Here is a 26,921-nt window from a genome sequence, read left to right as displayed (position 1 = left end):
CACCATGGTACAGAAAGATTTGATACATCCTGATAATTCTGATGAAAGAAGAGATGAATACAATTAGATAAAGTTAAGCCATAAAACAGAGATGATGCAATATAAAGATAATTGTTATTGGAATTGAAGTAAAAAGCCTATCAAATTAAGCTGTTGATACATAGATAAAATAGAAGAAAATTTCCCTGAAATGAAGACAAAATTGAATTGTTAAATGGACATCCATGTTCCAGGACCAAGACATATCCTAATTAAGCTTAATATCAAATAAAAGGGAAGAGGAGAGAAAATTTTACTTTTTTGTTGAAACAATTTTGTAACAAAACAGTAGAAAAAGGATGGAGAAGACAAGGAAGGACCTCTAACTTCTCTACAAAAGATAACAGAGAAGATGATTTCATAAAGTTCCATTTCTTATCAGTCGGTGCTGTTTTCATGGAGAGCACCAGTCTATGACAGAAATGGAGAACCAAGGAAATATTTCTATTAAATGCCCTCAAGGAATTCCTTTTCTCCTCTTCCTTCCTACCTCCTCTCCTTTCAACTTCAGGACCTTTTGCACAATGTCTTATGAGGTAGAACTCCCAAGAACAAAAATAGGAAAAAGGTACATCCCTAAAGTAGCAGCCATTTTCTACCTGAGACAAGTCCTGTGGCTATGTTAAATATGTGGCTAAAACTGAATTGGGGAAAAGAAAAAAAATGATAAACTTATTCAAAAAGCAGTATTACTTGCCTTGAATAGATCTGAATGTCTTGGGTTGTCAGAATCCAGAAATCCCCAACTGTAACCTGAACAAATGAAAGTACAATTAGCAGAGCAGAAAGTTGGGGGAGATGTTAAATTGTCAATAAAATCATGTTTGTGTCAACATACTGTCAGCAAAAGTAGACAGGTGGAGGCTCAGAAAGTAAAATATTTACAGGTTTCCAGTTAATCTCCTGCTTACTCTTTCAGACCTATTTTCTAGTGACTAACTCTTGCAGTAAAATAGAAAATGAAATGAGGTACTCTCTAACCCAATTTATATACCATAAAAATGTCAGATTGTTGTTGAATCTTCATATTAAAAATTTTACTTCCCAACTAGAAAAACCACATCTATGTAACTAGTAAGTATACATTCTTGTATGAATTAGATGAATATAAATAGCAATATAGAAATCAAATCTCAGATCCTTACTAACCTTATTTCCTAAACCTGTAACAGATCTAACTTTCTTCTAAAATTAAAATGTCAACTCAGTACTTCAGGTCAGTTATGTGGATTGAATTAGTTTTATCTTTTATTAAAAAACAAAAAACAAAAAACAAAAACAAACAAAAACCACCCAGGCTACTCAGGTCCTCGGCGAATGAATTACTCTGATTAAATCAACCTGGAAACACAAGAGAAATGCAGGGTTAAGGTAGGAGGTAGAGAAAAGTGGGAAATAAAATATGCTACTTGGTTACAAGAAGAGAGAAGTAAACAAGACGAGCTTAGCTGCTTGAGTGGAGGGAGATGGGGATTGAATCCTTATAAAGCAGAGATTACAAGAATTTGTCAAAGAGATAAAAACGACCATGGTTCATCCTCAAAATGTCAAAAAGGAAAAGAGGAACAATCAAGTCTCTCAAATTACCCGAAGGAAGAAAAGAAGCCTGCAAGAGATAAGGACATTTGAAATAATTGGGGGCAGAGGAGGGAAATGCAGCAGACTTCAGGTGTGGTGGGTGAAGAACACGGGGAAAAAACTTTGATGGAATAGGAGGTAACTTAAGAAAAAAGACCCCAAGAAGGTGACTGTAGGAGAAAGCAAATGCCTCAGAAAACAACAGAAGAATTTGGAATCTTCGGAAAGGAAATGAATAAACGTGGGAACTAGAGCAACAATACACTTGGAATTCAACCATCTGTTTCTGCTGCTGCATCTCTGGAATTCACAGACTAGAGGCAGGCAGAAGCCCTGCAAAGACAACTTGGAGAACCACCTCAGAGCACACAACACAAAGAGCACAAGAATGCAGAAGATTTAGAAAAGTAACCTAGGAAGTACACGGAGGATGTAAAGTTGTTTTGCTATAAAATAAAAGGCTTAATTCAATGGGGAAAATTGGTTTGGAGGGCCCAGTCTCTTCATTCTCAAATTTTAAAAAAGCTAACTGCAAGACCAGAAGACATAAATTAGAAGAGATATTTGTGGAAGTATAATCTCCTCTTTCCTTTTCAATGAGAAAGGAAGTTTTCTTTCATTTACTTGTAATGCTATGAAATATTTCCTCTGTGTTCTAAGCTAAACCCGAATATGTGATGTCATTACTCATTTTTGATTACTCTCAATTCCAAGATTAAAGCACATTTGGATAAACACGAGAGGAGTCTAAAGAGTTTGAGAATTTACAGTTTTGTTACAAGCAATAACAATCACAATAATGACAACAAAATTTCAGAACAATTTGGTTTACACAACAAAGGACTTTTTCTGAGATTCTGGGAGTCCCAGGCCAGTGTGACCCAGGAACCATCTTACCAGGTTCCATATCTTTGCTTTACCTTCTCTGGCTTTGCTTCATGTACAGTCTGGCTTTGCTCACGGTAATAACATGGCCGCGGATGTCTCAGACCTGACATCTGCACACCACCAAACCCTGATGGAAAGAACAAGTATTTCAACCAGCACCTTTTAAGGAGAAATGTGTTACCCAGAAACCCAATCAAACAATTCCTTGCACATGATTGGCTCACCTGGGTCATGTTATCCCACCCATCTGTGGAGCTGGTTTCTCCTACTCCCTAACTAGTTTCTCCTGGGAGCACTATTTTAATAAATCATTTGCACCTAAATCTTTGGCTAAGCAGTTGCTTCTAGTAGAAATGTCCTCAAGACACAATGCACTGAAATCCTCTGACAGGTTATCAGAACGGTTCCTTCCCACCTTCACGTCTCTGCAAATGCTGGCATTTCACACTGCGAATAAGACACTCTCATCTTCTCATACATACCCTTCCCCAGGTTCTGTGCTGCTCCTCCCCTGACCCAGCCTCCTACTTCTCCTGCAATTCTGAGACCTCTTTTCTGTGCCCTCTGAAAACATCATTTCATGATAAGCTTCCCTCTGCCCATACCTATGTAGGTTCCCACTGCCTTCCAGCTTCAGTTGAAACGTGATTCATTCCCAAAGGCACCATTTCCCTTTTTCCTTTTTCTTAATAAAGAGATGACTCATTTCCCATCTTCTTTCACACTGGAATCTGGATATAAAGCTGTCAATCTCTGCATACAATGTTATTTCCAAACTGTCACGTCTGTATCATTAGGGTTTCAAGATCTCACTGTGATTTCACTGTGAGAATCTGTTTCTTCTGAAGTAATCCTTATTCCCATATAGGAAGGTACCTAGGGAGTGTCAGCTGTATTTAAGGTAGATGGGGCATATATAAGTATGTTACAGTATTCTTTACATCCTTTATAGGTATGAAATTTAAAAATAAATTTTATTGAAGTATAATTAACATACAATATTATATTAGTTTCGGGTGTACAATGTAGCGATTCAATAATCCTACACATTTCTCACTGCTCCCCACGATAAGTGGTGATATATCATTAATTAATAATACAACATTATTAAAACACTATTGACTATATTCCCTATGCTGTACTTTTTATCAGGTATGAGATGTTTTTTAATGAATGTCTGTGGCTTGGATCATCTGTCTTGGCATTCTTATGCCTTCATTTGTTACCTACTAAATTCCAATCAGGCCCCAGAGATTTTGAGAATTAGCACCAAAACTCAGTCTCCCTCTCCATCCCCATTGTTATCAACATTCTTGCTGATTTTGATGCCCATGTGATGAGAAATACAAAACTCTCTTGATGAGGATCAAGAACTCTAAAACTAAGTCACTTCTTCACTCACTCTACACTTTCATAGATGGATCCCTGCCCAGAATTGTTTCATCCCTGAAGTATCAAACTCAGAATATCCTACATCTTAAAAGTTATCATCACAAGAAAAATAAATTGTAACCATGTGTTACAATTTACATTTTACAATAGGATTTTAGCCAAATCTATTGTGGTGACCATTTCACAGTATATACAAATATCATATCATTGTGTTGTACCCTAGAAACTAATGGGGTGTTGTATGTCAATTTATACATCAAACAAAAAAGTTTTAATTAAAAATAAACAAGATCATAAAACAAGGATATCCTACCCTGACACAACTTTCTGTCATCCCAAAACATCCTTTCTCCCCTCCCACTAACCTGACAATCTTATGATTTCTAAGACCTGACTTCATCAATTGCTCCCATTCTCACTTAGGCTATTACGTATTTCTTGCGTCTTTTGACAAAAACTATTTAACATTTTGAGCTGATTAAAAAAAAAAAAAGACTAACCAGATTTCTCTTCCTTTTTGCCAGTTAATTTTGATAACTACAGAGCTGCTAGCTTAGCTTACATATAATTATATTAATAATACAATTTGTAAATTTGTAAATCTCTGAGAGCAATATCTAGCAATTGATGTGGTTATTCTAGGGGAGATTCAGATTCTCACAGACTAGTCATGTAGACAAAAAAGAATAGGTACACCACTCCTAGACTGCAATAAGGCTTTGGTTTTCTTTTTCCCCAAAAAGACAAAAATGTGGTAGAAAGGTCCACCACTTCCAATTAGCACCTAATGCAACCGATGATGAAATGAATGAATAAACCAACATCTCTAAAGAATCTATCCTACAATTAACATGAGTGTTTATTATTTTGAATTCTATGAGGAGATTAAAAACTCCTTTCAATTGAAAACATTAAGTGCATGCCCTCTTAAAAAGAATGGAAGAAGGGAAGTGCCCCACATACCCCTCACACCCACTTATTCTCCACCATGTACCTTTTGAATTGGAGATCAAGCCAGTTGTCATTGGCATTTAAGCAACACCTGAGTCACTGAAGCATGTGGGCTCTTGTTGATGTCATCTGGACAGTTCTTTCTCCAAGAAATGCTAGGATGTTTTTGTTTTAATAGGCTACACAATCCTGATGTCAAAGAGAGAAGCCAGGTTTCATTTACCTAATTAGCATTCCCAGACCACACAACATGCCCATGGCTTACAACCAGTTCTGGAAACAACTATCCTTTACTTGCTAAAGGGAAAGTACCCTTTCCAAGGCTGGAAAACTAGTAAAAGATCACAATGACTTTCCAGGACTCTGAAGATTTGCACACTAAGGGTGGACCCATGATTTTTAAGGAAACTGAGGAAGGCTGAAAGGAAGTATTTAGTGAAACAGCTTAATCTTTTTTTATTATTTTGTTTAATGTTTATTTATTTTTGAGAAAGAGAGTGCGAGGGGGAGAGGGGCAGAGAGAGAGGGAGAAAGAGGATCCAAGCAGGCTCCACTCTGTCAGCATAGAGCCCAATATATGGCTTGAACTCATGAACTGCGAGATTGTGACCTGAGCCAAAGTCGGACACTTGACTGACTGAGCCACCCAGGTGCCCTGAGACAGGTTAATCTTAAAGCAGTCCACATGAAGGCATTCCTGTGTTCAAAAGGAAAGAAACAGGGACTCTCAGAACTACTTGGGTAGAGCAAGATTCTCCCAACAACTCCTTCGATGGGATTGTGTAGAAGTCATTGATCTGTTCCCTCCCTTCAACAGTCCCACAAGCCCTAGTCAAAAGGTACATGGGGAAGAGATTACTCCCCTGTTCACTATACAATCTGTCCACATAACTCTTCAGGGGCACAGATTTCAGAGGCATAATTTTTATTTATTCCATCAGCAAAGATTTCACATTTTTTCCACCAGGTCCCCACTTTAGTAAACTGGATACCACATGCCAGATTCATAGCTGTCCTCTGCAGATACTGATTTTAAATGGGCGAGGGTGTAGAAGCTGTTTCTGATAGACATCCTTCTAATCTAAAGAGGTTAGGTATAAAAAATTATAGAAGAACAAGTTCAGAGGAACATATATTTTTGGATTTTAAAAAATATTGCCAACTCCATTCGGGGAGGAAAGTGGAGGTTCAAGTATTTTATTATATTGACCAAAGGGTAAAACAGTATAAGGAGAAATAAGATTCAAAGTTGGCAGAATTCATAAATATGATTATAAAAACTCAGAATTACAGATTATTTTCTCTCATTAGAAAAATCTATGGAAGAGTAAGAGATTTTATCTTCCCAGAAATCTTTTTCCTCTTTAGTTGGCAGTGCTAATGGAGTCTAAACTACAGAAAAGAAAAAAAATTTTCAATTAGATCACCTATAGAGACAGCCTTAAAAAGATGAAAAGTTAAGAGAGTCTTCTCTATGGAGATATATCTTTGAAAAGATGTTAAAAGCCTGGATAATTAGTTATGAGCTATAATAGTCCCCATTTAAGTCCCTATTTGATCTCTATTAAAATGAAAAAACGGAGGTGCAGAAAGTAAGTAAATTGCGCAAAGTCACAAAGATTCTTAAGCAGTGGGCCTGAGTCTCATTCCAAAGCTCATCCTTCTACTCCACACTGTCTGCATCATCAAGAGGAAGAGAAGACAATTATCTTTTGGGCATGTTCAGGGGTGACCATTTCAGCCACACAGGTAAGATAGTTTCTCAATGCTCTTGCCTTCTAAGTGTGCACTCAAACCCAGATATGGAAAGTAAATCAAGTAAACAACAAAAGAATTGATCTTAGAAAGCTCTCTCAGGGGTTCCTGGGTGGCTCAATCAGTTGAGTGTTCAACTCTTGATTTTAGCTCAGGTCATGATCCCAGAGTCATGAGATCGAGCCCTGTATCAGGCTCTGCCCACAGTGTCAAGCCTGCTTAAGATTCTATCTCTCCTTCTGTCCCTCTTCCTCACTTGCATGTTCTCTCTCTCTCTCTCTCAAATTTAAAAAAAAAAACTCTCTGATTTTTATTCTGTCTATAAAGATGGCTTAAGCAATATGAAAGACCCCCTTGTTCATCCCTGTACACAAGAAGTCATCTCCTGTGGTTCACTTTATAACCAATAGAAGTCACTCAGTGAATGTTGGTGATGTGTCAGGAAATTTGCTAAGTAGGTTATAAACATGCCTTATTTGATCATAGTGATAACTCTGTAAAATACATACTAATATGTCCATTTTATAGGTGAGTAGATTAAGGTATTGGATAATTTATTTTGCATTTATTGCAAGTGGTAAGGCCTTAGCATAAAGCACTTGCTATTAATCTTATACTACATATCACAGAGGACAGGGAATATGACCAACATGCATGCTTTGAGCAGTTTATTCTCCTCTTCAAATATTCAATAGATTCATTTTGCTCAAAAATACAAACTCATCAACATGACTTCAATCTTCCTTAATTTATTGAGGCTTGTTTTGTGGTCTAATATATGATCTATTCTGGAGAATGTTCATGTGCACTTGAACATAGTGTGCATTCTGCTGTTTTAGGATGGAATGAATGTTCCGAATATATCTGTTAAATCCATCTGACCCAGTGTGTCAAAGACATTGTTTTCTTGTTGACTTTCTGTGTAGATGATATGTCCATTGATGTAAGTGGGTGTTAGTCTCCTGCTATTTTTTTTTTTTTTTGTAATTTATTTAAGAGAGAGAGAGAGCAAGTAGGGGAGGGGCAGAGAGAGAGGGAGAGAGACAATCCGAAGCAGGCTCTGTACTGACAGCACAGAGCCCGACATGGGGCTATATCTCTTGAACCATGAGATCATGACCTGAGCTGAAATAAAGAGTCAAATGCTTAGGGCATCTGGGTGGTAGTTGAGCAACAGACTTCAGCTCAGGTCATGATCTCACAGTTCGTGAGTTCAAGCTCTGCATTGGGTTCTCTGCTGTCAGCACAGAGCCTGCTTCAGATCCTCTGTTCCCCTCCTTCCCTGCCCCTCCCCTGATCACTCTCTCTTTCTCTTACTCAAAAATAAATAAACATTAAAAAAAAAAAAAGAGTTGGATGTTTAGCCAACTGAGCCACCCAGGTGCCCCTAAAATCTCCTACTATTACTGTATTATTGTTGATTAGTTCCTTTATGTTTGTTATTAGCTGCTTTATGTATTTGGGTGTTTCTATGTTGGATGCATAAATATTTATAATTGTTATATCTTATTGTTGAATTGTCCTCTTTATTATTATATAGTGTCCTTCTTTATCTCGTTACAGTCTTTGTTTTAAAGTCTATTTTGTCTGCTATAAATATTGCTACTTCAGCTTTCTTTTGACATCCATTTCCATGAGAAATGTTTCTCCATCCCCTCACTTTATCTGCAAGTGCCATAGGTCTAAAATGAGTCTCCTCTAGGCAGCATATAGATGGGTCCTTTTCTTTCCCCCATTCATTCTGTCACCATATGTCTTTTGATTGGAGCATTTAGTCTATTTACATTCAAAGTAATTACCAATAGATATGTATTTATTGTCATTTTATTACTTGTTTTGTGGTTGTTTCTGGAGACTTTTTTCTGATCCTTTCTTGTCTTTCTTTCATGGTTTGTTCATTTTCTTCAGTGACATATTTGGATTTCTTTCTCTTTATTGTTTGCATATTTGGTAGTGGTTATGATTTGTGATTACCGTTAGGTTTCTATATAACATCTTCTGCATCTGTCAGTCTATATTAAGTTTGAACCATTCTTTACTCCTGTCCTCCCCATGTTTTAGGTATATGGTGTCGTATTTTACATCCTTCTATTTTGTGAGTTCCTTGACTGCTTTTTTAAAAAGAAATATTCATTTTTAGCGCTTTCATATTCCTACCTTCATACTGTCATTTTTTGGTCTTTCCTTTCTTCTCAAAGAGTGGCCTTTAATATTTCTTGTGTGGGGAGGGGCGCCTGGGTGGCTCAGTGGGTTAAGCGTCCGACTTTGGCTCAGGTCACGATCTCATGGTTGGTGGGTTCAAGACCCGCATCGGGCTCTGTGCTGACAGCTCAGAGCTTGCTTCAGGTTCTGTGTCTCCCTCTCGCTCTGCTCCTACCCCATTCATGCTCTGTTTCTCTCTGTCTGAAAAATAAATAAACATAAAAATTTTTTTTTTTTTAATATTTCTTACAGGGCTGGTTTAGTGGTCATGAACTCCTTTAGTTTGTGTTTTTCTGGTAAACTTTTTATCTCTACTTCTATTCTGAGAGATAACCCTGCTGGATAGAGTATTTTTGCCTGCAGGTTTTTACCATCCACTGCTTTGAATATATCATGCCACTCCTTTCTGGCTTGAAAAGTTTCTGCTGAAAAATCCACTGAGAGCCTTATGGGATTTCCTTTATATTTGATACTCTTCTTTTGTCTTGCTGCTTTTTATATATTTTCTTTATCACTATATTTAGCCACTTTAATTATAATATTGCTTGGTGTAGATATGCTTTTGTAGATTTTGTTGGGGGTCCTCTATGCCTCCTTGATCTGGGTATCTGTTTCATTCCCCACATTAGGGAAGTCTTCAGCTATTATTTCTCCAAATAAATTCTGTCCCCTTTTCTCTCTCTTCTTCTTCTGGAACTTCTATAATTGTTATTACATTTGATGTAGTCACTGAGTTTCCTAAGTCTATTCTCATTTTACATAATTATTTTTTCTCTCTTTTGTTCAGTTTGATTACTTTTCATTACTGTGTCTTTTAGGTCGTGAATTCATTCCTCTGCTTCTTCCAGCCTGCTATTCTTTCCATCAAGTGTGTTTCTCATTTCCTTTATTGAGCCCTTTATCTCTGCTATGTTATTCTTTATCTCTGTATTAACAGTCTCACTCACTCATGTCTTCCACTCTTTTCTCAAGCCTAGAAAGCATCCTTATGATCATTGCTTTACATTCTCTATCAGGTATGTTACTTATATCTGTTTCTCTTAGGTCTCCACAGGGGCCTTATCCTGTTCTTTTGCTTGTGACAAATTCCTCTGTCTTCTTATTTTGTCTAAGTCTCTGTGCCTGTTTCTGTATGTTAGGAAAATCAGCTATGTCTCTTGTTCTTAAGGGTAATGGCCTTATGAAGAAGAGGTCCTGTAGTGCCCTGCCATGTAGTGTCCTCTGTGCCCCAGGGCCTGGTGCTTCTGGGAATGTCTCCAATGTGTGCTGCATGTGCTCTGCTATTGTGTACGGGCTGCTTTATCCTTCAGGATGGTTGTCTGCAGAAGCTCTCTTTGCCTGTTGCAGGTAGTGTTTTTGTCCCTTGCCTGAATGTGGCACGTTTTAACTAGGTGTGCTCTAGTCTGCTTGTGAAATAAGACCTGTTGCCACTGCTGGAACTGAGGCCTTGCAAAACTCCTGGGTTGGAAAATGTAATGTTGGCAGGGGCTTGGGCCAGTCTTCTGAAGGAGGGGGCCCACCACGCTGGGACTGAGGCAAGTGTGACTGGGAAGAGTGGTTCCACGGGAGCGTGGGGGTGCCAGACTTGGTGAAAGCAAGTTAGGTAGCCAGTGTCAGTGCTGCACGGGTTCCCACAGGTGGCCCTATGCTTATGCTGAGAAACAGGGGAGGGAAATGGTGCCTGCCAGTTCCTTTGTTCCTGGAAGAGTCTCTGTGAACACTGCCTCTCTGGGACCCACTCCAAGATGAGCAACTAACCTCCCCATTGTGTGCCCCAGGCACTTTTCAGGTTGTTGTTTCCAAACTGTATGTCTGTGGGCTGTTTGCCAGCCTTCTCTCTAAGAGCAGCCCCAATGTCCTTTGAGTTCTCCCAGAGTCAAGCACACTGGCCTTTAAAACTGCAGGCTTTAAGCCCCACTGGTTGCAAGAACTCATGAAATTCAAGCCCTCTTGCTCTCCAAGCCAATTACTATGGGGATTTATTTTTCTCATGTACTTTTCTGAGTGTGAACCTGTCTCTTGCCCTTCTCTGTGACTGTGGCTCCCTTTCCACAATAACGGCCATAATCCATTTTCTCCCAAGCCACATTTCTGCACTTCCTACCTTGTTCATTGTAGCCTCTTCTCTACCTTTAGCTGTGAAGTTTGTTCTGCCAATCTTCAGGTCTATTTCTGGGGTATTTAGGATGATTTGATAGTTATCTGGTTGTATCAGCGGGGCGAGGCAAGCCTAGGGTCCTCCTGCTCCACCACAATCTTCTGATTTCCATAGGCTATCTTTAAATATAATGTACATTGTTAATGATAAACGTACCTGCTAATTTTCTTGAGTCACATAGACATCCCTGAATGAGTTAGTCATGGAGGAGATTTATACCCAATCACTTTGCATCCATATGATCTCACTGGTTGCTTATGGGGCATCTGATAAGGTGGTGTCTTCACTGACTGGCTAGTGCTGCTGCCTTAAGGGTTGATAAATATTTTGACTACACTCTCAGTCATGGATAAATATTAAATCTATACCTTTTAAATGAAAGCTATTCCTGAAATTTAACTCTTCAGAAATAGTTATGGCAACTGAGAATATAGCATAGACCGTAGCTATCTACATCTGATAACATCTGGGTGGAAGGTATATAAGCATACCACAAATGACCTTGTTGAGAAAGACCAATAAGGAATAAGAATGTTGGGATATAAACCTGGCTCTTACACTTAGGTCTGTGGCATTGGACAGAGGTGGTTAATATACAAATTAAAGTGTATAAAAGTTTTTGAAACAATGCCTGGAATATAGTATGTACACAGTAAGTTTTAGCTAGTATAAATACCTTGGAACTCAGAAATGAGTCCCCCTTACCAATAATTACCAGATGGAATTTTAGAAGTTACCAAAGGCTTTTTACCTTATAGTTAAAAGTGATAAAATCTTGGGAATAAAAAATATCTATATGTTTATTGTCTACAGGTCCCACAGGCAAATAATGTATCTCAGATGAAAAAAGTTAACAACAGTTACCATCTTAGCCCTTAGAACTCTATTCCAATATATACCCCCCGAACCCCACACCCAGGAGATGATCTTTCCAGTAACCCACCAGGTCTAGAAATAAGGTGCTTTGTATATTGTGCCTTAGCATTTTTTTAATGTTTATTTATTTTTGAGAGAGACAGAGAGCCCAGGGCAGGGGTAGGGACAGAGAGAGGGGAGACACAGAATCCAAGGCAGGCTTCAAGCTCCGAGCTGCCAGCACAGAGCCCGATGTGGGGCTTGAACTCGCAAATGGTGAGATCATGACCTAAGCCAAAGTCAGATACTCAACTGACTGCGCCACTCAGACACCCCAGTTCCTTATCATTTTATGAAATTTTATATTAACTCTAGGTTTATACATGCTTTATATTTACTGAGATCCTGCTTTCAAGAAGGGGTTTGTAATATAATCTGCCACTTGCCATGTTCAGAAATGCTTATCATAACTCAATATCATCAGCATTAGGTACTTTAAACATTTTGCTAATAAAAAGGGGCACCTTTGTCTTGTATTAATTCACATTATAATGTTCTAAACAAATGAGACAGCTTTGCTAAATATTTTCACCTGTTGCCTGTGTTACTTAGAAACATATTGTGAGGGGATTTTTTCAGTTATCTCAAAAGTTATGGAAAGTGTTCTCACATAATTAGAGGTAAGTGATCATTAAGTGTTTTAGGCTTTTAAGAATATATAGCACAGCTTTGGGCTGTCTGGATGATTCAGTCAGTTAAGCATCCGACTTCAGCTCAGGTCATGATCTCACAGTCCTGGGTTCAAGCCCTGTGTCAGGCTCTGTGCTGAGAGCTTGGAGCCTGGAGCCTGCTATATTCTGTGTCTCCTTCCCTCTCTGCCTTCCCTTGTTCACACCCCTGTATGTCTCTCTCAAAAATAAATAAACACTAAAAAAATTTTTTAAAAGAATATATAGCACAGCTTTGAAAAAGGTATAACAAAATTTTTAGAGATCAGATGATTAGATGAAATAGTTCAAAGGATATATAAATTAAGGAAGTCTATTTAAACATGGGAAAATGCTTTTTTAAATATTTCAAATGCAGACTTAAATGGGGATTTTGTGGCTGGGACAGCACAGACAGGAGGGCTCAATTTAATCATAATAGGTTTAGAAGAAAAAAATATGCGTAAGGTAGTCCCAAAACAGTAAGTAAAATTTTAAATATATAACTGGGAATAGAATGTTCAATGAAGTACTGAACTTTGTATAAGACAGTGATATTTTCCAAGAAAAGAAATGATGTTAAGCCATAATTTGAAATGATATTAAGCCTTAACATCCTGTAGAGAGAATATTACCAAAGTCAGTCTTGGTAACATTGATTTGCTGTAATTGTCAGTACATTCTAATGATTACAGCTAAGGAAAATAGAGGATGGGATAGAAAGGTAAGGCAAGAAGGTTATTCTCTTCAGAAGGTGTTCTCTGCAATGCTTCTCATCTAGGTTAAATTCGATTACAAGGACCCCATACGTCAAAGATGGTGTGTAGGACAGAACCAGGCTGGCTATGGAGAAGACATGCCGAGTGAAACAAAGTATTAAAGCAATAGAGCTGTAAGCGTGCATTTGCTTATGTATCTCCAGTTTGAATCTTAATATCCTATTGGTTGGGATTAGTAGTTTGAACTCTACATGGCTGATAAGGAGTAATGCAATTAAAGACTACAAGATTCCAAGAGCAAAGAAAGAGCAACCCCCATTACTCAGAATTTAAGAGTAAACCTCTGCAGAGTCACGTAACAGGTTTTACAGAGAAAAAAAAATCTGCAGCTGAAGAGATGAGAAGCTTTCCCGGCTAGCCACATCTGATTTCGCAACAGAGAGGGATGGCACAGGGTGCACTGTCACAGAGAGCTGTAGATACGAACACCCAGAGAAAAGAAAGCCTCCAAGGGTAAAGTCTATCTCAAAAGAAAGAATATATATATATGTGTGTGTGTGTATATATATATATATATATATATATATATATATATATATATTTTAAGATCATGGAGTAAAAGAGGCCTTAAAATATGGATTGGGAACTTTAATTTGGGCCAAATTGGAGGGGTTTTTAATACATAAATACCACAACTGAATACCAGTGAAAGGTGTACATATTTTAGAAAGATAGTATCGGGTTGGAAAGACAAATCCAAAGTTAAAGAAAACCAGAATAGCAGGATTTTTAGGGCTACATATGTTTTTAGCTCCAATTACATGGAACAAACTTGGATCCTAGTTTTCTTTTGTAAGGAAGTCAGGTCAGAGCGCTAGAGAGTGTGTACCCAAAGGCCAGTCTCGCCTGGGAGAAGTTGAGAGACAGTTTTTACCTGAGTAGGCAATTTGTTCTTCCCCAAACTTAAAATAAGTCAAACTAACAGGGCTCTTTGGTGGCCCCTAGGTAGCTGTTAGGGGGCCTCCTAGAGAAAAGATATTCATTCTCACTAGGTGGCAGGGGTGGGGGTGGAGGGGCGGGCATTTGCATGTTTCAAGTCAGTTACAGAGATTCATTCAAAGTCTCAAAGATGAGGGTGCTGTCCTGTAACAGTTTAGAAAACGTTTCCACTCCTAGGCAAGGCTCTGGGAATTTCCAGTTGCTTGGCAGTCACAGGAAGACAAACACCTTTAATGCCTTAGTGTACAATGTACATCAGTTGCTGACTACAGCAAGGAGAAGCCACCCAGGATCCCTGGTTATTGATCAAAATATTCATACAACTGTGGTCTCTTCAAATCATCTGGAGGGAAACTAAATCCAGGAATCAATTGACAACACAGGCCAACTGATAGAACACGCTGTTGGGCTGGGCCCTGAAACCAGACAGAGTCTTCAACTATGGACTTTAATTTACTTTAAGACCCATCAAACTTTCAGGACATTAAGTGTTACAAGACATCATAATATGATGTTATAATAAAACTAGAAAATTACTTGTCTTTTATACCTGTATTCTGAAGTAATAACAATCAATATTTATTGAACACTTTCTACATACCATGAACCTTGCCAAGACTTTACAACATTGCATTTAATCTTCACAACAAAACTAGGAAGTTCTATCTATCCCATTTTACAGAGTAGCAAACTAAGGCTCAGAGAAAAGTGCACAACCGCTAACAGTGAAGCTGGTATTCACATCAAGGATTATTTGACCCTGGAGACCATGATTTTCAGCACTACACCTTATTACATCATTTAATTAAAATATGCTTATAAATGTGTGAGATGACACCAATTTACTGCTCTTGACAGAAATGATTTCCTCCAAATTTCCAAGAAGTGAGGAAACTCAAGTTTTCTTTGTCAGGGACTGGTAACACAGAAAATCCAAAGTATCTTTCAGTACTTTTTTTTTTTTTTTTTTTTTTTTTTGTCCAAAGTCCCAAATAATAGGAACCTAATGAGAATTAAATCTTAACTTACGATATCCTTTCTTAGGCATTAAAAACGAGATTAACTTAATGACTCTCCCTTGAGACACTGTAAATATCTAGCAGACTTCAGTTTCTTATTTTAGAATTCAATGATCACTTGATTCTGCTAGAAAACCACATCCACAATCCTTTTTTCCACACAGAGTGGGGCAAAGTGTATCCTTGGGGGAGCTAACAAGTCTTCTTAGTGTACTAGATGAACAATTACAGTGTAAATAAGAATATACCCTCAGACATAAATTTCCCCCAAATACTTTTTTTTAATTTAATTTTTTTTCACATTTATTCATTTTTGAGAGACAGAGAATGAGCAGGGGAGGGGCAGAGAGAGAGGAAGACACAGAATACAAAGTGGACTCCGGGCTTCAACCTATCAGCACAGAGCCTGATGCGGGGCTGGAATTCGGACCGCGAGATCATGGCCTGAGCCAAAATCAGATGCTTAACAGACTGAGCCACCCAGGCACCTCTCCCCCAAATACTTTTCAAAACAGATACTTCTCATCCTCCTTTCACTATCTTATCAGAACATTCTGACCTTAATCTTTTGCATTTTATCACTTTTAGTAAATTCTTTTTTGAATGTTTATTTATTTTGAAAGAGAGAGAGAGAGATAGAAGGAAAGAAAGCAAGTGAGTGAGCAGGGGAGGGGCTGAGAGAGAGTATTCTAACCAGGCTCTACACTGCCAGTTCAGAGCCCGACATGGGACTGGAACTCATGAACCATAAGATCATGACCTGGGTCAAAATCATGGGTTGGACACTTAACCACAGAAGCTACTCAGGTGCCCCTTTGGTGAATTCTTTTATTTCAAATATCTCAGCTTGATTCTTCAAGACAACCTTTTTTAAGCATTTGTTTTACACATATATACTATAGATATTGGCACAAAATCAATTTAAATAACCAGTAACAATTTTTTCCTAACAGAAAAATAAAGCATCAAGTAAAACCATGTATTTTTGATTCATTCATGCCTAATTTTAAGATCTAAGTATAAACAACGTAGAAGAAATTCTTACCTTACTTAGAAATCTGTGCCTTTCAGTTGAATGCTAAGTAGTCCATAAGAGTAAAGTTTGAATTCAGTTGAAAGAAGCAGGGATGAGGTATGCAGTGTGAAACAGAGACTAAAGTCTATGATATGTTTGGTTAATTATCCATAACAGATCAAAGAAACCAATGATGTAACACAGGACTTCTTTCAAATTAAAGCCCACCCAGATCAGGGGGTCTTTATAGATTTTAAAGTCGAGAAATCAGAATGCCCCATTACAAATAGTATAATGGAGCAGCAAAACACTGATCTACGGCACTTCTCTGATTTCCATGCTATGGGTGCCAGCGGTCACATCATCAAAATTCACACAACCCTACGGGGTGAGACTGCTCTATACTCCACATCCAGAGCAAACCTGTCTTGTTTGCTGCAGAGTGACAAAGAGAAGTGTGCTTCTGGTTGCAGTAAGTGCTGACAGTTCTATGAAAAAGAACCATAATCCTACACAAAGTCATAGTTTATCTGCATCTACAATTCTCATTGCAGTTCTGGTTGCTAGAACACCCAAGCTTAACAAAGTTGGAGTCAGAGAAAAGCCTTCTTTGTAAAGACTTCCCTGAAGTCTGTGGGGGTGAGCTTAACAGTGTTTCTCTTTTATGTTTTCATATCACATATTGTTATTAAAATTGTTGGTGTTTCCTTCTCTCTTCTGTCACACGTGCGCGCGCGCGCACACACACACACACGCAGTAGATACTAGGATCCATGCTTTACTTATCCCTGTATCCTCAATAACCAGCATTGTACCTGTTACATACTAGTGCATAGTAGGTGGTCAGTATTGTGCTTGTTGGATGCATGGACACAAATTTACAAAATGAACAAAAAGATACTTTATGAAGACAATGGGCTCTCAATGGGATTTCAACAGGGCTCTTCTGTCTGGATCAAAGGGTACCATCCAAGCCTTAGCCAGGTACTCAAGGCCCTTGATCATCTGGCTCTGCCTAGCCTTCTACATTTTGTGCATTACTTCCCACATCCATTTTTTTCTCCCGCCACATGGAGACATTTGAAGCAAAGGACAGGGTACATTTGGAGAGCTCCTCTCCTCTACTTTCCCATCTGTTTCTTGCACTTCTACCCAGGGGCTGTCTTTGGTGAGACTTTTACTACCCACTGGAAGCTGAGTTGGAGGTCCCTGCCCTGCTCCCAGAATCCCCAAAGTCACTCATGCCAATTTCTATCATTATTTAATAAGATCAACAGTGACATAAGATCAAAATGGGACTTCTTTTAAAGATCCAGGCAATCCCAGCTTTTACCCCTCAGTCCCCTAGGCCATGTAGTTCCTGGTACATTATAGCCACTCTAATGTTAGGTTAAGGAATACTAAGATCCCAAAGCATTCACATGGGGAGAACAGACTTTCACAGAATCTCATAACAGAAGAACTAGATATTCTTTGAACATTTTTGAAGTTTTAGGATGAAATGCCATATACACACAAAGATATTATGCAGAGACTGTTCATGTTAAAGCAAAAATAGAATTAAGGTTTTTAAGAATGTCAACAGCTGAGAGATAAGAGTTTCTCTGAGGTTTATGTCACAGAGAAAGTTACTACAACATTTATGCCACAATTGAAGACTAAATAAGCAGTTTTAGGTCACATACCTCTCTCCTTTGTGATGTATTTGTCACTATCTCTCCCAGAAGAGGTACCTTGAAGGAAGTAGGATGAGCCATTAGGATCCTATATTAGGGAAGCCCAGAGGCCACTGCTTGAAGAAGTTCAGCTGTTAGGCTTTGATATCTGTTTATTCCAAGTACCAGTTCGGGCTCTCCACTGCGAAGTTCTTCCATAATATCTTTAAGTCTCTGGAAGAAGATCTAACATATGGAATGTTGTTAGCCTTGATGATATCTATCGTGAACATGCACCTACACTAAAGCTCAGAGAAAATTTAAAGTAATGTTGGCATTTAGCACTCATTAAATTTGCAAAAGTTCTGAAGAAATAAAAGTATAACTGTCATATAATTTGAGGATGGGAGAGTAGCTGCTGGCTGAATCCTCAGAGATCAAATAGGACTGAAATTAATAACCCAACTGGAGACTTTCAATTGTCAAAACACTGCAAAAGAAAGTGAATTTGATCTCTAAAGCTAAAGGGTAGACAGACATGACTGCAATGTAAAAGATCTTAAATTGGTCTGAGAGACAGACTAGACATTAGTCTTCATATATTAGGCATTTGCTAAATCAGTTCAATCAATACTTATTCCTAACAAGGAACATTCTCCTAATATCCCAGCTGGTAAATAATTTGACCTATTAAATTCACACATTTACTTTACAAGATGCTAACTATGATATTTGTCATCATTTGTGCACATCTTCCTTTCCTGGTCCATGGTTGCTACAGAGCTGCCACATCAGATGCAGAGGCTTCTCGTGGCCTTCTAGATTCTTTCTGTGACCTCCTCTTTGTTCTCTATTTTCTCTGTATTTCTACATGTCTCAGGTCTAGCTCAGCCTCAACTACCTTCAGTTTTGTAGTGACTTATTCCGTAAATTGCTACCAAGTCCTTTAATAAATCCTAAATGATCACCCAGGGAAACAGGCAGGGTAGGTTACCCTCTGCCTCCTTTAGGATGAGGAAACAGGTACTACGAATGGACAAACGAGGGCCTTCTGGGTGGCTCAGTTGGTTAAGTATCTGAATTTTTATTTCAGCTTAGGTCATGATCTCACAGTTCGTGAGATCGAGCCCTGCATCAGGCTCTGCACTGACAGCACAGAGCCTGCTTGGGATTCTCTCTCTCTTGCTCTCTCTCTCTCTCTCTGCTCCTCCCAAACTCATGCTCTCTCTCTCTCTCTCTCTCTCTCTCTCTCTCTTTCTCAAAATAAATTAATAAACTTAAAAAAAAAGAGTGTACAGGGGCACCTGGGTGGCTCAGTCAGTTGGGCGTCCAACTTCGGCTCAGGTCATGATTTTGTGGTCCGTGAGTTCGAGCCCTGCGTCGGGCTCTGTGCAGACAGCTCGGAGCCTGGAGCCTGTTTCAGATTCTGTGTCTCCCTCTCTCTCTGCCCCTCCCCTGCTCATGCTCTGTCTCTCTCTCTGTCTCAGAAATAAACGTTAAAAAAAAAAAAAAGAGTGTACAAATGATGCACCTAATGAGTAAGTGTCAAAGATGGGCACTGCATATTTGCCATTTCCCTCCCATATCCCATCAGCCCACCTTTTGGCTCTGACCATTGCTGAGTCAACCATTGGCTGTGTACAGGTGCTCTTGACAGCACTGCATGTCAGCTGTAGTGTGTGTCTGCCTTGTTTGTTTCAGGGATTCTCTGCTTCATGGTATAAATCCTGAAGAAGAGAAAATTAACACCCCCCAATGTTAATCCTAGTTTGTAGAGGTTGGGTTGTTCCTCTCCCCTGTGTCTACGATCGACAATTCTGATGGGTCTTCTATGTATTTCCTTAAAGCATCCTTACCAGGACTAAACCCCTGTTCCCCACAGGGACAGCCAACTCAAGTGCACACCTTTGGGTTAGCTCTCCCTCCTCCCTTGTTTTAATATTCCCATGGGTCCCTCCCCTATTCCCTGGGTTCACTCCCCCAAGTCAACTATTCGCATAAAAAATTTATATTAGGTTCTTCTTCCTAAGAACATTATCATGGCTTAAGTTCCTAGAGGAACCTAAGTTAAAACAGGCTGCAAACACATTGTTTTGATTTTTTCTAGTTCATTCTTCTTATTACCCTATTAATCACCAGACTCAATCTCAATACTCATCTTTTTTTCCACTTACAAACAACAGGTATAGATTTAATATTTGAATATCAACTATAACCTCTTTAAGTTCTGTGGAGACTTTCACACATTAGGTGCTTAGTAATAGGAAACTGTGGTCACCTTGAAGGTAATGATTGTTAAAGAAGAATTATGTATGCATAAATATGAAGAGAAATACGTAAATTGATCTTCAACAGATGACTTAAAAGAGCTGGAAGTAGCTATTTTTATTCAGTGTCATTTCTAGGATCAATTTACAAGGGTTCCATGTCTATAAAGCTTCAGGGCTGGTTTTTTTTTCATCCTATATTTTCTAATAAAAAGTAAAAATTTAATTTTTATGGCTTCTTGTTTTAGGTATATTGATGGCTGACTTTAAAAAGTCTTCCTAAATGAAGAAAATAGGATGATGTCTTATAGCTTTGAGCTCTAAAGCAATAATATCGACATTTACCAGTTTTATTTATAGACAAGCATATGTGTTAATAGGGATTTTCCTCTCACGAATTTTATAAAGATGGAACATGATTATTCATATTTGTTTGTTTCTGGTACAAAAAAAGCATCACCCACCAGCACAGGATCAAGAAAAACCAACTGCTGAATGTCAGACTATTCTTGATTTGGAAAGACAAATTTAAGGATAAATAATAGTACAAAAGGAACAATTCTGTTCAGCTTGTGCAGACCAGCAGATCAACTGGCCACAATGCTTTTTATTTAAGAGCCAACAAACGTCATTTTAGAATATTTGGCAGATACCAGACATCAAGCAGTCTGAATGTAAACATTGCTGTGATTGCTGGTCACTAAAGGCTTAGATGTAGTGTGTTAAGTTACAAATATGAAAAAAAAAAGAAACTAAGACACAACTTCTGGAACTTAGATCTGTTGATTGAAATATCTGTCACTGTGGAACAAACAATGGAGATTTTGTCATGCTCTTCCTAAAGCACATATATACAGTCTACATAGAGTGGCCAAGGAATCCATTTCTCTCAAGACCTAAAATAGAATTACATATAAAAAGTTACCAGTTACTCTTCTATGGGCTGAACACCAGAATTATCCGTGTGTTTAACAACTACACATAAATATTAAAGAACTTCTAAATTGTAGTTTGTTTGAACAGAAAAAAAAGTAAGTCCTATCAGTTGAAAAATAATGACATGAAATCTGTTTTCATAATTGCTCTTAACACTTTGGGAAAAAATATATATACTCGATTTAAAAAAAATTCTTCTTGAATCTCTGTGCAATTTACTTTTTTAGTCAGAAAGTAAAATATCCTTATTTCAACAAGCCCATCCTTTGACTTCATATTTCACTAAAATATAAGTTCTCATAGGTATATTATAATGGCTTTCCCTATTCTCTAATGTTATTATAAAAATAGATTCATATTTACATGACTATCTTGGTAAAAATCAAGCTATGAAAGTACTTTACTTAATTTTTCTTAAAATTCTATGTTGACTTGGCAAGAGCCACTAACAGTATATATTCAGAAAAGAGCCAGGAAGTCATTAAAGGAACAATGACTGAAGAAGAGTAGACATTACAAATGGTCATTACTGATGGTCACATTTTAATGCTGCAGATGACCAACAAGATTCAGTAGGATCCACGACAGGAAAATCTCTTTCAAGCTCATGGTAAGACTAAGGCATCAACTACCAGCAGACAGGATGGACTTTATTGGATATGCATCACAAAGTCTTCACTCTGCAGGAAATTATATACTTGCTCTGGAAATGGGGCAATTATGTGAAATGTTAATGAATGCTTTCAGACAAAAGAAGTGTCAAAATAGCAAAGTGGGATTGGATTTTATGAGGAGGTTAATTTCTAAAGTCAGCATATAAAGCAAAACACTCACAAAGTCAAAATTACCTCTGAAAATTCCTTATGAAAGTCCTTTACCACATAAGAAACAGAGACATCCAGAGTTCAAAGTTTTTGCCTTTTGTATTTTTATTGTTTAAGAATGGAAATGGACTATTATTTTTTTAGTGCAGGTTACTATGTTTCAGCTGAGGAGCCAACATAGCTACTTTCATGTAGGGTCTATGTAGTACCAAAAATATCTATTTAAAAGCAATTTTTTCCTAATCACTGTGAAATACTTGCACTCAAAATTATACAGTATGACAATTTTGGAAAGTCATAGGATACTGGGTGGAATCAATTACCTTCAAGGTTTGGTGAGGTATTTTTACTCACCTACGAAAGCAATAGTATCTGAGGTTACTCCCTACTCTAAGCTCTGGATTTATAAGATAGGGTCATTACTATAAGAAAGAAAGTAGTCAGGAGTATTGTTCCACAATAAAGAAAATCAGAAAAATTTATGGCAAAATGCTCATATTGACTTATCACTACTAAGACTCTATGTCAGCACCCATGCCAATCACCTAAATTTGAATAGTCTGATTTTTTAACTCAGCCTCAGAAGTGATGAGCCTCTGACATAAGACTGAGTCAAAAGTTTGGGTAAGTTTTCAAGGGATACAGGAGTGCTGATGCATAGGGGCACATGTACCCCAATATTTATAGCAGCACTTTCAAAAATAGCCAAATTATGGAAAGAGCCTAAATGTCCATCAACTGATGAATGGATAAAGAAGATGTGGTTTATATATACAATGGAATACTACTTGGCAATGAGAAAGAATGAAATCTGGCAATTTGCAGCAATGTGGATGGGACTGGAGGGTATTATGCTAAGTGAAATAAGTCAGTCAGAGAAAGACAGATACCGTATGTTTTCACTTATATGTGGATCTTGAGAAACTTAACAAGACCGTAGGGTAGGGGAAGGGGGAAAAAAAAGCTACAAACAGAGAGGGAGGGAGGCAAACCATAAGAGACTCTTAAATACAGAGAACAAACTGAGGGTTGATGGGCAGTATGAGAGAAGGGAAAGTGGATGATGGGCATTGAGGAGGGCACTTGTGATGAGTGCTGGGTGTTGTATGGAAACCAATTTGACAATATATTAAAAATGTTTGGGTAACTTTTGCGCAAAAGCTTTAGCAACAGAGAGATCTACATTTGGAACTCGGACCACTTTTAAAAAAACTTTTTATTTTGAGATAATTATAAATTAACATGCACTTGTGAGAAATAATACAAAAGGATGCCATGTACTCTTTACCCAGTTTCCCTGGAACATCTTGCAAAACCAAAGTACAAGATCATAACTAGTGTATACGTTTGCTACGGCTGCCATAACAAAGTCCTGTAGGTATCAGATGGGTTTAAAAAACAGAAATTTACCTCCTCATAGTTCTGGAAACTAGAAGTCTGAGATCAAGTTGTCCACAGGGTCGGTTTCTTCCAAGTCTCTTGGCCTCAGAGGCTGAAGTTAAGGTGAGCGGAGCACCTCAAGGTGTTAACAGGGATGGTTTCTCTTTGCTTATAGACGGCTATCTTCTCCCTCTGTCTTCACAGGGTCTTCCTTCTATAAGTGTCTATGTTCAAATTTCCTTTTTTCCCATGAGGAAACCAGCCATATTGGAACAGGATCCACCCTAATGACCTCATTTCAACTTTAGTACCTCTTTAAAGACTCAATTTTCAAATATGGTTACATTCTGAGGTACTGGGGTTAAAGCTTCAACATATGAATTTGGGTGGGGGGGGCAGTTCAGTCTATAACAACTAGGATATTGGCATTCATAGATAGAACATATCTATCACCACAAGGATCTCTCATATTGACTTTCATAGATACATGCACCTCCCTTCTCTCAACCTATCTAACCCTTGGAATTTACTAATCTGTTCTCCACCTCTATAATTTATAGGACTCTGGATCTTATCTTTACACTGTATTTGAGTTGGCTTTTTTGGACACAAATCCAGTAAGGGAAGGTAAGGATGCCATTTCATTACCACTCAGTGGAGGTGGAAACCCAGACTCCAACATAGTCTCCACTGCCCTGGGTGAGGCCAAGTTTCTCCTTACTGCCTAGAAGGGATGCAAGTTCATTTTTTGTTCAGCTTTCCCTGATACAACCCCAGTGGGGGATCTTACAGCCTCCAGAAGGCAGAAATCTAGGCTCTCCACCACAGTTTTTCTGTGATGCTTGGCATGAATAGAGGGGTTATTGTCTAAAAGCTTCCTGTCTTGACAGGTTTCTTCTTTCCTGGTCTTTTTAGTACAGAGAAAAGGCCTTTGTTTGGGCCTTTACAGTCTATGCCTGTTGGCATTTCTGGGTTGTCAACCTCTGGCTAAAAGAAAACCCAGGGATTTCTCCACACTGTCACTCCTTGGGTCCTGGGGTTCCTAGTCTATTGTCCTTCTTCTTTCTATTTTTCAGAGCCTTATATTTGTTTTATATGAAGTGTTCAGGTGTTTTCTTGTGCTTAGTGAGAGGAAAAGAGATAAGTACTTCCACTTGATCTTCCTGGAAGCAGAAATCATTCTCTGTCGCATTAGCGGTTTGATCTTTTTACCACAATTTCCTTATCTCTGAGACATGGAAAACACCTACCTCATAGGGCGGTGCAGGAAATTAAACAAGAACATTTGTAAGGTGCTTGACTCCTTGTAGACAATGCTCCTCTTTGAAATGAAACTGTGCTACCAGTCACCTGATCTTTCAAGTGCATATTACAAGACTTCCTCTGAATCTTCTCATTTCAGGGAGACTCCATATCTACCAGACCCTTATATTCTCTCAGTACCATTCCCATCTTTCCCCCTGGCATTGGCAATTTTGCTCCATAAAGAAATTTGATTTCGTTAACAAACTCCTAGCACATAGTAGATACTCAAATGTCTACTAAAATGCTAGTTCCTCGTATATTACTGTGATTTTACAGTGTGTCTTTGGGCCAATCCCCAGCAATAGGGCCATTTCCTCAGTGACAGAATGAGGATAACACTTGATATCTACCTAATAGGAATAGAATGGTTACACATACAAACACTCTCTTCTAAATGATACTCTCTTGTGGTACCAAAAAAATGGGGGCGTGGGGGCACACTGCTGCAATAATACAATAATATGCTGTCATTATTACTGGTGTCTTTATTCCCATTTCCCCTATTGTTCCACAGCAGGGTGAACTAGAATTACAGTGAGGCCAGCAGAACAGAAGTAGAGAGCACTGCCAGCAGAGCCAAGGTGTAGAGCATAAGGGAGTTACAGCCACCACAAGGAAAACTCAGGGCTCCATTCTCATAATCACAAATCGGGTTTTCCTTTACTATAAAATAGCAGTATAGGTACACAGCTGGTGTAATGTACACACAGTCTTATTTCTCATATATTAAATTCTCAGATAAGAGCTATGCATAAGCAAATCTACAACATTTCAAAAGTATATAATTTATTGGGTGAAGAACTCTTTTAATTAATTTTAGACCTTTATAACAATGGAGTACACAATGATCATTTCTTAAGTTATTAAATAGTTTGAAGTTTTAGAGCTGGAGACAATTGCAAGGTATATAGTCAAAACCCTTGAGGTTGATTGGTTCAGCCTTGAGGTTCTAACAAGTCAAAATAATCTGAAGGTAAATATTTTCTCTTACATTTTGGGGAACTTCAGATATGGTGACTTGATTGCCACCCCAGTGGTCTGTTTAAAATATTTACATTTCCTGGGGCGCCTGGGTGGCGCAGTCGGTTGAGCGTCCGACTTCAGCCAGGTCACGATCTCGCGGTCTGTGAGTTCGAGCCCCGCGTCGGGCTCTGGGCTGATGGCTCGAAGCCTGGAGCCTGTTTCCGATTCTGTGTCTCCCTCTCTCTCTGCCCCTCCCCCGTTCATGCTCTGTCTCTCTCTGTCCCAAAAATAAATAAAAAACGTTGAAAAAAAAAAATTAAAAAAAAAATTTACATTTCCTTAAACACAGTAAATGAACCCATCCAACTTTCACATACCTATTTTTCTGGAAGATATAAATTTGCCAGAATCTCCCTCCCCATTTTGGAAGGGAGTTGAAGGATCAGATTCCTTAAAAGCATCTTATTTTATGTGAAGATCATATGTCTTCCTCTGTGGAAATGTGTTTTGTCTGTGTGTTGTAGAAGAAACTTCCATGGCCAGAAACATAAGCTTACCATCTCCAGATGAATCAGATGCACCCTCATTATTCTTTTCTCCTATCATTTGTAGAGTTTAAGTTTACCCAAACTTGGATTACTTTGGTTACCAGGAAATGTGAAGAATGTCTCAAATCACATAGGAACTCTTTGCTTCTCTGTTAAAACAAAACAAAACAAAACAAAAAAACCTTGAGGGCAAAGGTCATATTTATTCACCTTGTCATCCTAGTGCCAAGAATACTCATTGTCTGGTCACTAATAACATTTAATGAACAAAAGAGGTGTAAACTCAAGCAATTGCTTTAAAAGTTGCTCTGTGACAAGTGTTCAAACTGAATGTTCTAGAGGAGAAAGACATTTAAGATTTCATAGACTTTATTAAAGAAGATCAGATTTCATGTTTCAAACCTTGAAAAATATGGGAAACTGAGGCTGTGTTAATCATGGGACAAGATGCAAGAACAAGAGTGAGGCTGTGGAGCAGCCATTGGTGGTACAATCAGGAGGAGGGGAGAGTTGGGGCTAAGGTCCTGCAGGGGTCAGTAGAAAATTTCTTGTCCTTCAGTACCTTTCACAGGAAAGATAATGTAAATGGGAACCTTAGAAATGCATATTTCTGGGGCGCCTGGGTGGCGCAGTCGGTTAAGCGTCTGACTTCAGCCAGGTCACCATCTCGCGGTCCGTGAGTTCGAGCCCCGCGTTGGGCTCTGGGCTGATGGCTCAGAGCCTGGAGCCTGTTTCTGATTCTGTGTCTCCCTCTCTCTCTGCCCCT

At 38.5% G+C, this 26,921-nt stretch overlaps 1 long non-coding RNA gene across 2 annotated transcripts in view; it reads right to left on the bottom strand.

The window, feature by feature from the left end:
• Positions 1-2,548: 2,548 nt before the first annotated feature.
• Positions 2,549-26,921, bottom strand: part of LOC122230462 — a 31,243-nt gene continuing 6,870 nt past the window's right edge. Inside the window, exons 4-9 of one of the 2 annotated variants that reach the window (XR_006207422.1) lie at positions 26,165-26,304; positions 23,370-23,553; positions 19,532-19,659; positions 17,963-18,178; positions 10,910-11,082; positions 2,549-2,632 (exon numbers count right to left, since the gene is read on the bottom strand). This is a non-coding gene — a long non-coding RNA (uncharacterized LOC122230462). The remainder of the gene's footprint in view (positions 2,633-10,909; positions 11,083-17,962; positions 18,179-19,531; positions 19,660-23,369; positions 23,554-26,164; positions 26,305-26,921) is intronic. The other variant, XR_006207423.1, reaches the window with a different exon arrangement.

Source organism: Panthera tigris, chromosome C2, assembly GCF_018350195.1.
Source record: "Panthera tigris isolate Pti1 chromosome C2, P.tigris_Pti1_mat1.1, whole genome shotgun sequence".
Classification (NCBI taxonomy): domain Eukaryota; kingdom Metazoa; phylum Chordata; class Mammalia; order Carnivora; family Felidae; genus Panthera; species Panthera tigris.
Note: the sequence above shows the minus strand (reverse complement) of the source record. Positions and strands in the feature narration are given on the sequence as shown.